Below are 11,025 nucleotides of genomic sequence, written 5' to 3' on the forward strand. Positions count from 1 at the left end.
TATGGCAGAAAGTGAAGAGGAACTAAAAAGCCTCTTGATGAAAGTGCAAGAGGAGAGTGAAAAGTTGGCTTAAAGCTCAACATTCAGAAAACGAAGATCATGGCATCTGGTCCCATCACTGCATGGGAAATAGATGGGGAAACAGTGGAAACAGTGTCAGACTTTATTTTTCTGGGCTCCAAAATCACTGCAGATGGTGACTGCAGCCATGAAATTAAAAGACGCCTACTCCTTGGAAGGAAAGTTATGACCAACCTAGATGGCATATTGAAAAGCAGAGACATTACTTTGCCAACAAAGGTTCATCTAGTCAAGGCTATGGTTTTTCCTGTGGTCATGTATGGATGTGAGAGTTGGACTGTGAAGAAGGCGGAGCACCGAAGAATTGATGCTTTTGAACTGTGGTGTTGGAGAAGACTCTTGAGAGTCCCTTGGACTGCAAGGAGATCCAACCAGTCCATTCTGAAGGAGATCAGCCCTGGGATTTCTTTGGAAGGAATGATACTAAAGCTGAAACTCCAGTACTTTGGCCACCTGATGCGAAGAGTTGACTCACTGGAAAAGACTCTGATGTTGGGAGGGATTGGGGGCAGGAGGAGAAGGGGATGACAGAGGATGAGATGGCTGAATGGCATCACTGACTCGATGGACGTGAGTCTCAGTGAACTCCAGGAGTTGGTGATGGACAGGGAGGCCTGGCGTGCTGCGATTCATGGGGTCGCAAAGAGTCGGACACGACTGAGCAACTGATCTGATCTGATCTGATAGTAGAGATTTTTTCTTTTCTAGTGTCTTCATATATAAATTTAAATTTCTAATTCATTTAATTTAGACATAATATTTAAAGATTCTTGGTTTGGATTATAACACAATATCGTGTGTATAATATTCAGTGTTTGACAAGTCAGAGTCTCCTGTACAGCTTCTTATTTACCAAATGGAGCTTATGGTTTGTGATGATTTTCTCCAAAACATAAGGTGGGAGATTAACCTTTTATTTCTTTTATATAACAACCAAGAAGGACTGGAATATAGAGTTTTAGAAAGGGGAATTAGAGCTATGAAATCTTATGAGCCAGCTCTCTCTCTTAAAAAGAAAAGTAAAAAGAGATAAAGGTATTCCCTCATTCATAGGCTTTGGGAAAGTTTAATTAAACTTATTGGTGAAATGTCTAAGAAATATGAGTTAGCATTTGCCAACTATTTTGACTATTATGAAGTCATTTTGGTATCTATTAAAATGTTCTCTTGGCTCTTGTTGGTTCATCTAATTTGAAAGGATGATTTGCAGAGCTTTGATAGATGAATATTAAAATGTGCCTGGTTTCCTTATATCTTCTGCTGGGGTTCTGCCCAGTGTTTCTCTGCAGTGCCAAATGACCAGGGAGTCCTGGCAAAGAGAGTCTTCAGGCTTTGGCAATAGAAGATGGGCCTACATTTTCTCAACTGCCCAAATATTTTGTGACTTTCAGTCTCAGCAGGCATCCCCATCTCTTCCATAGCAACAGTGAATTTCGGGGATTACTGTGGTTTTTTTTTTTTTCCTCCTTCCTCTTGTGGGAGAATACCACTATTTCTAAGCTGTGATAAATCAGGTCATTGGCTAGAATTCAGTATAGCCCTGTTAGACTGTATTTGTAGAGGGTAGAGTTTATATAATACTCAAAGGTAGGTCTTCTTTTGGGGGCCTAGGGAAAAACTTAACCAAATTAAATATAGTGCCAATCTCTACCTGTATTTTCTCTTCTTGTTGTGGGATATGTCAAAAATGTATTTCCCTTTAAGAAGCAAGCACAGATATAAGTAATATGTCAAGAACTAATTTTAAGGTCATTTCCATAGAAGACTCTTATTAAACCAAGAATTTATCATGGATAATGTTCAGATACCTAAATGATACAAAACAACTCTCTTAGAGGACTGCTCTAAATGCATTTTATGGTACATGGATTGTTTTACTGTGAACATTCCCAGTGATTGGTACAAACCTTTGCCAATGAATGACAAATTTACATACACATCGTGTCAGCCAGCAATATTTTACAGCTTTAATTGCTTTAGCTTCAGGCATTCCATGTCAAAATAGAGAGTTTAATGTCCTGCAAGTTGCTCTGTTTCTTTGCAATGATAAATTATTCTGTAATTTGCCTGTTTTCTTTCTAATGCATTGTCCTTTAAGTTCATTAATTTAAAATGTATAAAATATAAAATGTATGATGCCACTTTAAATGACATTATAGCTTTGTTTTAGAAGTTCTGGGTGTGCATCAGGAAGAAAACCTGAAGTGTATTTGCATAAAGTATTTACCCCTACTTTAAATTCAGTTAAAGAGATCCTCTTTTGTGTAGCTAAACTTTTGTCTTAATGTGAACCATACTGTTTACACTAATATGTATATATCGAATATCATACAGATTTTTAGTTTTAGATAAAATAACACTTTTATTTCAAAACACTCCAAGTAGGTAATATAGAATCTATTAAAAGGAAAAAGATTGTATTCTGTGAATTCATCCATATTTTAATGAATAACTTAGTTTTATTTAGTAAAGCCTAAGAGAAAGAATGAAAGGAGTAAAGTTTTTTCTGCCCGTTTAATTAAACGAGTTTCAACAAAGATGTATCAGTACAGAAACACAGTTTTTGGTATTCTTGGTTGTTATAGGTTTGAAATATATTGAAAAGATAATCTTTATCTAGTTTATATCTGTTATCATTTTTAATTGTTAGGCTTTTTCTTTGTGAAGAATGACCCTTGTTTTGTAACTATTTCAGATGTGGTACTGCTATGCACATATATATTGTGTTTGGGTGTTAAGATTAATTAGCAAAATTTACATAAATATGTAAAAGCTAAAGAATGTCAGATAGCTGCTCTTCTCTATGAATAGTGCCATGTTCCAAGTCTGTTCTTTAGTTATATGATAAGTGTTAGTCACTCAGTCATGTCTGACTCTTGGTGACCCCATGGACTGCAGCCTACCAGGCTCCTCTGTCTATGGAATTCTGCAGGCAAGAATACTAGAGTGGGTTGCCATTTCCTTCTCAAGAGGATCTTCCCCACCCACGGATCGAACCTGGGTCTCCCACATTGCAGGCAGACTCTTTACCAACTGAGCCATCAGGGAAGTTTAGTTATATAATATATGATCATTTTAAATAAGATTTGTATTTCTCAGTGTATAGTGTCTTTCTTTTCCAAGTAGTGTTAGAGTTGTCAAAGAGCATCTATTTGCAGGGATGAAAAGTTTTATTTAAAGCATTAAAAATGAAAATTCATGTTTTCATGCTATAAGCTTACCTTTAATATTGTTCCTTTCCTCTGCCTTTCTCTGATCATGAGGGTATTTCTTTATTGTATTTACTGTTGAGTTCCCAGACTGTCCTTGGATAAGTTTAACTATAATTTACTGAGGCTTTGTGATCCTTAGAACAGGTTCAAACAATTCCATAATTGGTGTCCTAAGAATTTAGAAGTGCTGGAGGGATTTCTAGTCCACTCTGTTACCTAACAATATATTCAAGACTTTTTATACCTTTGGACTCATAGAGAAAAACATATTTTCTGCTTGAAGGACCTCTACAGATAGTTAACCCAAGGTTGATATCATCTCTTGATAGTTCCTCAGATGAAAGATGACTTTATACTTCAGTGGATTTTGTGAATCAACCATTATACTTACTGGAGAACTTTTTATTATGTATAATGACATTATATTTGGAGTGTTTGAGCACCATGAGAAGATTTGCTTTGATTGACTTTAATGTTTCAGTTTTTAGAAGAGTATCTTAAAGGAAGATTGGTAAGGGTGTATATATCAAGATGGTAGGATTTTTCTTCCTTTATAACCTAATTGATCTCTCATCACTAGGGCACTTTTTTTTTTTTAAGATGAAAGGGTAAAAAGAGAATATACATGAGTAGAAAACTGGAGGTGTACTGTACCTGGATATTGGTAGGTTCAAATTATTATTCTGTGACTTAGAATGTGAAGTGAGGAACATGTATCTATCTTGACCTTTGAAACTCTGAATCAAGTGGCAGTTACAAGCATTTTCAACTTTCTGTTTCTTGAACTACCTGGGATAAATTCAGCAGAGATAGAATATACTTAAACAATAAGAATTTCTTCACTGCATTAGAAAAGGACATATTTGAATTATCAAGTAAATTGGGGTTAATGACAATAACATATATCCTCTTTCATTTTTTTCTGCTTATTCAATATCTGATAGAAACTATTGCCAGAAAATTTTATGAAGCAATGTTGAGATAAATGTGGCCCAACAATTCTAAGGGGAAACTCCCGACCCTTTGCTGATTTCCAGAATGTCCATGGTAATTAGGACAGTCCTGCACCAAAAAAGGAGAAAGCCATGTCAATAAGAATCAGTCATTCTCCTGCCTGCTTCTTCAGGCCTGTGCCTTTTTATTTTTTTTCTTGCTATTTTTTTGGACTCCTAAGGAATAACTTGATACTCCATCATGTGCCTGGGGTGGGGAGGGCACAGAAAGGGTGAGGAGAGGGGTGCTTGTGGCTACATTTCTGTATTGAATTTAATTTTTCATTGATAATTAGACTCTCAAAGCCACCTGATATTTTTGACCAGCAGGAGACAAAAGCCCACGGATTGACTCAGGGGATGCGCAGGAGCAGCCCCCACTGTGCTCACACAGCAGCGCCACAAAGACTAAAAACAAGAGCTGTGGCAAATTGGATCACCATACAAGTTCCAACTGGCCCATTGTGTACAAGTAGTAAATTGGGAGCTGATATTTCTGAGAACTATTTATTAGCAAAGCTTGGTGTTTTACGCTCTCCCTCCCACACTGTCTTCCATCGTGCCCTTATTTATTTTTCTCTCTCTCTTTTTTTTTTTTTAGCAAACAGATTTTTATCAAGTTAGATGATCAATCTAAAGCACTTACAGAAAATTCAGGTAATTATCCAAAGAGTTGTTTAGCTTAGAAATGTACTGTTTATATGTGGCAAATTGAATACAAAAATTTTCAGCTTATCTTAGCAGGCATTTATGTGTTGTAATTGTACAGAAAGCAAATGGGTGGTATTTACAAGAGTTTACTGAAATGCAAAAAAATTAAACATTAAAAAAATCCTCAATCTTAATGCTGCGTTAATTATTAAGATTTTTAAATGATGATGTCTTGGTGACAGCTTTTGGTGGAGTGATCAGTTCTAACCATTTAGTACAAAAAAGGTGTGAAAATACTAGCCTGTGACCAGTTAGCAGAGATTGTAGTTATACAAGCCTAGGCCTGCATGTCTTACAGAAGAATTGATAACTCTGAAGTTTTTTCAATTTGAGTAATGCAGAGAGGGAAAAATGGAGTCTGTTTCATTAGTTGCTTATATATGTTCCATCTCTGAGAGTTTTAACTTTTGTTGAGTTGGAAATATATTATTGCTATTACCAATATCACAGGGAAAATGTATACAGAAGCTTATGTAACTATAACAAATAAGGTTTATATTAATCTTTTGCAAGAAGGCTTTTGAGATAATGCCAGTTCTTATGGATATCTATTCATTTGTTCTTTTACAGGCGATACCACAGATAGTACATTTTTGTTTCTGTGCTTTTCCATTTTCATTCAGTGTATAAATTAGTTCTATGTCTAATGAAATGATTTGGTGAGAAGAGCTCAGACTAACATGGTTATATAATGGTGTTCCTACCAGGGAACATCAGGAAGACCATCATAGAGATGGTGCAAGCATGTTCTGGTCATGATTTTGTTTCTGAGTATGAGGACTCAGTCATCAAATACTAATGAAGGCATATAGAACCAAATAATGTATTAGATGTATGAGGGGATGAGAAGAGTACAGTGCTTGATTTCTGACATCCAGAAGGTTACCATTTTATAGGTAAACAGAAGTGACCAAGATAAAACAATTAGTAAACTATTCAGTTGTAGAGCTTATGAGTATAATATTCAGAACTAATGGATAGTTGGGCTTCCCTGGTGCCTCAGATGGTAAAGAATCCGCCTGCATGTGGGAGACATGGGTTCGATCCCTGGGTTGGGAAGATCCCCTCTAGGAGGGCATGGCAACCCACTTCTTCTTGCCTGGAGAATCCCTATGGACAGAGGAGCCTGGCGGGCTATAATCCATGGGGTCACAAAGAGTCGGACACGACTGAGCAACTAAGCACATGGATATTTGAATGCTTGAAAGTGAAAGTGAAAGTGAAGTCACCCAGTCGTGTCCGACTCTTTGCGACCCCATGGACTGTAGCCTACCAGACTCCTCCCTCCATGGGATTCTCCAGGCAAGAGTACTGGAGTGGGTTGCCATTTCCTTCTCCAGGGGATCTTTCCAACCCAGGGATCAAACCCGGGTCTCCTGCATTCCAGGCAGACGCTTTAACCTCTGAGCCACCAGGGAAGCATTTGAATGCTTATTTAGGCTTTTTCTTTTTTTTTAAACCATGCCACATGGCATGTGGGATCTTAGTTCCCCAAGCAGAGATCAAATCTTAGAATCTTATTCTTCCAAAGAAAGTGAAAGTGAAAGTCAATCAGTCCTGTCCAACTCTTTGCTATCCCATGAACTATGGTCAATGGAATTCTCCAGGCCAGAATACTGGAGTAGGTAGCCTTTTCCTCCTCCAGGGGCTTAGTTCTCTGACCAGAGATCAAACTCTTGCCCCTTGCATTGGAAGCGTGCAGTTTTAACCACTGGATTGCCATGGAATTCCTATTTAGCACTCTTATAGTAAGAATTGAAACTAGGCCTTCATTAACCTGTTAGCTACCATGAGGTCGGGGAGGTTATTGTACCTCAGAAGATTATAATAGAATTCAAAGATATATTTATAAATTAGAAAAAATATTTCATTTGATCCTTGGGACTCAAAGCAGGTTCACCTTCCAGAGATACTGAACACTCTAAAATACTAGGGCAATGTTATTGGAATATGACATGTTATAGAAAATTCTTAAACTTCTGCCATTACGGATTTTTCCACATGGAGAGAAATTGAAGAGGAGCAAAATGAGGTATATTCATAATAGTTCCTCATTAGGTTATTGTAAGGATTAAATGAGATAAAGCATATATGGTGCCTGGCACATGCTAATTTTTCAATAAATATTCATTGTTTTAAAAATAAAACTATCAGTAAAGGTTGAATAGTTTCTCAGGGCCTGGAAATAGAGAATAACATGGAAGTGATGTTGCATGCTCTTGGGGCATAGGTGGGCCTGTTTGTATTGGGTATGACTTTTTAAGTTAACTATGGTTGGGCCCCAAGGTTTTTCCTTAAGTCCTAGAGCTGACTTCTGATATCACCCCTTTCCATCACCACAAGAAATAGACCTAATTCCCAGGTTCTGTGGACTTATTTCTTTGGCATTTAACATTTTTGTCCTTCAGATCTAAACATTCTTTCTTTCCTTGTTTTCTGGGATAATCACTACCTTTTTTTCTCTCCACCTTTCTCTCAGTCTCTTTTGATAAGTTTTCTTCTTCCACTAGCATTCACACCCATCACTTTTTTTCAAAACTGAATACTAGTCTTAATCCCCATCCCCCATTTTTTAACTCTGTAGCCTTCCTGAGACATTCTCATCCTCTTGCATGACGCTCATGCTCATATGATGACTGACGATTCTCCACATCCAGAACCAGCCTTCCCACAGGGCTCTGAAAATGCATTTTTGGTTTGTTTCTCTTTATATATTCTGTTGTTATCTTAAATTCAACATGTTCACACAGAGTGTATTTTTCACGGAAGAAATATTCCTTCTCCTGTATCCTTTATAAGTGAATGCTATTCCTATCTTACGGTGTCCAAATGTACCAATTTGTCTGGGACTGAGGGGTTTCCCAGAATATGAGACCTTCAGCACTGAGACTTTGAAAGCCCTGGGCAATCTGGTATTCGTTGGTCCTCTGAACCAGACATATCTGAGTTTTTCTTCACTCCTCCCTTTCTCTCATATTCTGCCTCTGTTATCATATCCCAGATATCTCTCTTGAAATATCCCCCTTTTTATTTATTCAGTATGACTGTCTGAATTATTTCTTACCTGGGATGTATAATAGAATCACACCTGGTATTCTTGACTATAATTTCAATCATCTTACATCCTGCTTGAGTAATCTGCATAAATACAGATCTAATCATCACGACACTATTACACAGCAAGCCAAGAAGTATGAAGAAAATTGAGTTCTGCCGTAGATTAGAGGGTTTTGGCTCTTCAACTGGCCACAAGAACCCTGTGACTCTGAAAGGAACTGACTGTAACCTCAGTATAATAGATTTCTGTTAGAGAGCAACACAATTTTCTCCTCAGCATCTGGATCAAATTTTCCCCCTCTGCCTTGACAATAGCACTTGCTTTTTAAAAATTGCTGTGGGAGCATCAACTTGCATTAGAGTCAAATCAAAATAAACCCAAAAGTTCTGTGATTATCTCTGTAGAAAGAACTATACTAGTGATAGGATAAGGAGAAAAAAATAGCAAAAAATATATAAATTTTAATTTAAAAAATTTGTTTTTTTTTTTTAATTGAAATTGTGCAACTTGGGTATATCTCAAGCATATCCAAAGAAGCTCATCTTCTTGTTCCCTACCCTAGGACCTGTCCCTTGTTTCAACTACAGTCTCACCAATAGTGAATTTTCCATTACTATGTCAAGTACGTAAACTTGGAGTGTGTGGTGGTTTTAAAACATATCTGCAAGGTCTTTGATATTATACCCTTTAAGATGTGGAGCCTTATTTTCCTTGTCTTGAGTGTAAGCTGGACTCAGTAACTTGCTTTTAATGAATAGAATATGGCAGGAGTGACAATGTGTGTCTTCTGAGACTAGATCATAAAAGGCATTGTGGCTTCTTCCTTACTCTCTCTTGGATCACTCACTCTTGGGGAAGCTGGCTTGCATTCTATGAGGACATTCACATGGCCCTATGGAGATATCTGTGTGGTGAGGAACTGATGCTGTTGACAACACCCAGCACTATCTTTCTGGGTGTGTGAATGAATGACCAAATTTGGAAGGAAATCTTCCAGCCTCAGTCAGGCCTTCAGGTGACTATAGCCCCAGCCAACATCTAGACTGCAACCTCCTGAGAGACTCTGAACCAGAACCACCCAACTAAGTTGTCCCCGAATTCCTGACCCATGAAAGTATATGATATAATAGATGTTTATTGTTGTAAACCACTAAGTTTTGGGGGTAATTTATTATGCAGCAATAGATAACTAATTCAGACTAGTTTTGGGTGATTCCTTATCTCCTATGTCTTTGCTTACAACTTCTTTTCTAAAGATTCAAACCCTTTGATTATATTTTTGCTGATTCTTCTGCAGAGAAGCTATATTCTTTTCTCTTCACTTACTATGTTCACTGCTATATTCTTCCATCTCTAAATTCTTGTTTTTCTGTGAACTCATTCTGTGGGTCATTCTATCCTTTACTTGTATGGAGATAATTCCCCATAGGTCTCTTGAATTTTTAAAATATCTTTTGAGCAGAAACACTGACTGCCTTTTTGTTCTGGATGATCTTTTCAAGGAAACAGGTTTGCTCACCGTCCAGCATCATAAAAATGTTCTCTTCCACTGGAGCTAAGATTGGACAGGTTTGCTTAGTGCCCATTATAAAAGATTTGGGTTCCATAAATTCAGGATCCCTCAACTGTGATGCAAACTTATTGTATGTGCAGGATCCACCTAGTCCTTCTGTATCACTCCCACGGCACTTCTTTGGAGGGTAACTGAAGCAAAAAATAATGTTTGTGTGGCTAGCTGTACTACAGGCCATTAGGACCTTTGTCTCCGATGCAGGCTAACTTTTCAGCTTGCAAGTAAGGTAAAATCTCAAATTCTTCATAGTTTTTGATTTTTAACCCATTCTCAATTGTACCTAAAGCCCCAATCATGACCCTTTACAATTCTTTTATTTATTCACCAAATGAAAACTGACTATATGTGCTAAACCTCCAACTGCTTCATTTTGAAACTGGACTTTTTTTTGGGTGCATCTTAACAAGTGCTTAAGCAAGGCTAGTCTCAAGCACACTCTTCTCATGTCTGCCTTGGAACTCTAGAAGGTGACAGTATTTTTTGTCTGTTACAACTTTCTCTTATTCTTCTCCACGGAACCATGACATTTACTGTTTACAAGATAAATAGGTAAAACTTACCTTTTCTGAAACCCATTGTTCTTTACCTGATTCTAGTCAGATTTACTCTTTCCTTACTTTTTTCTATTCCCTTCAAGAACTTAACTCTTACATGTTTCACAACAGTAGTTAACTGTAGACATACATTTATGGTTTTTAAAAAATCATATGTTACCTTGTATAGATATCTTTTCTACTACACAGGATAAGAAAATCCTCAAAGGCTTAGAATTTGTTTCCTTAGTATGACACGTGTGTTTTACATTATGGTCACTTACCAGTGCTGACAGACCCAAATGTTCTGGTTTCCTGGGTTAATCTGAATCTCATCTGGTGACATTGCCTTGTTTTTTGAACATAGGCTTAGGAACAATCGCTGAAATAGCTTCAATCCTAGGCAGCAGATGGCAACCCTTGAAAGGCCTCTGGCTGCCACTGCAGAGCCATTCCCCTTTTCTAGTCCATCTTTCCTACCAGTCTTCACCTTTATCCAAGACTTTTTACTCTTTCCCTCAGGCTCCTATAGTTTAAATCATCCTCTAGGAAAATAGAAATACCACCAAAGCTCTTCAATCTTTTGTCCTCTGAATAACTCTTCAGTTCTCTTTATTATGCCCTTTAATGTTCTCTCTCTGAGATAAGATTGGGCTCCTTGGTTTCATATTCTATTCTCTGTGGGAAAGCATTAAAAATAAGAACTAAACAAAAAGTTTCACTGTAAGAAGTTTTTTTTTTTGGTCTCTTTTCTTTTTTGAAGTTTAATCTATTCTGCAAACATAGAATTTTGGTTAATCTGTCCTTCACTCCTGGAAGTTCATTCCTTATAGGCAGTATTTTTTTTGGGCAGCTTTTATATATA

This window comes from Bubalus kerabau, chromosome 6, assembly GCF_029407905.1.
Source record: "Bubalus kerabau isolate K-KA32 ecotype Philippines breed swamp buffalo chromosome 6, PCC_UOA_SB_1v2, whole genome shotgun sequence".
NCBI classification, from domain to species: Eukaryota; Metazoa; Chordata; class Mammalia; order Artiodactyla; family Bovidae; genus Bubalus; species Bubalus kerabau.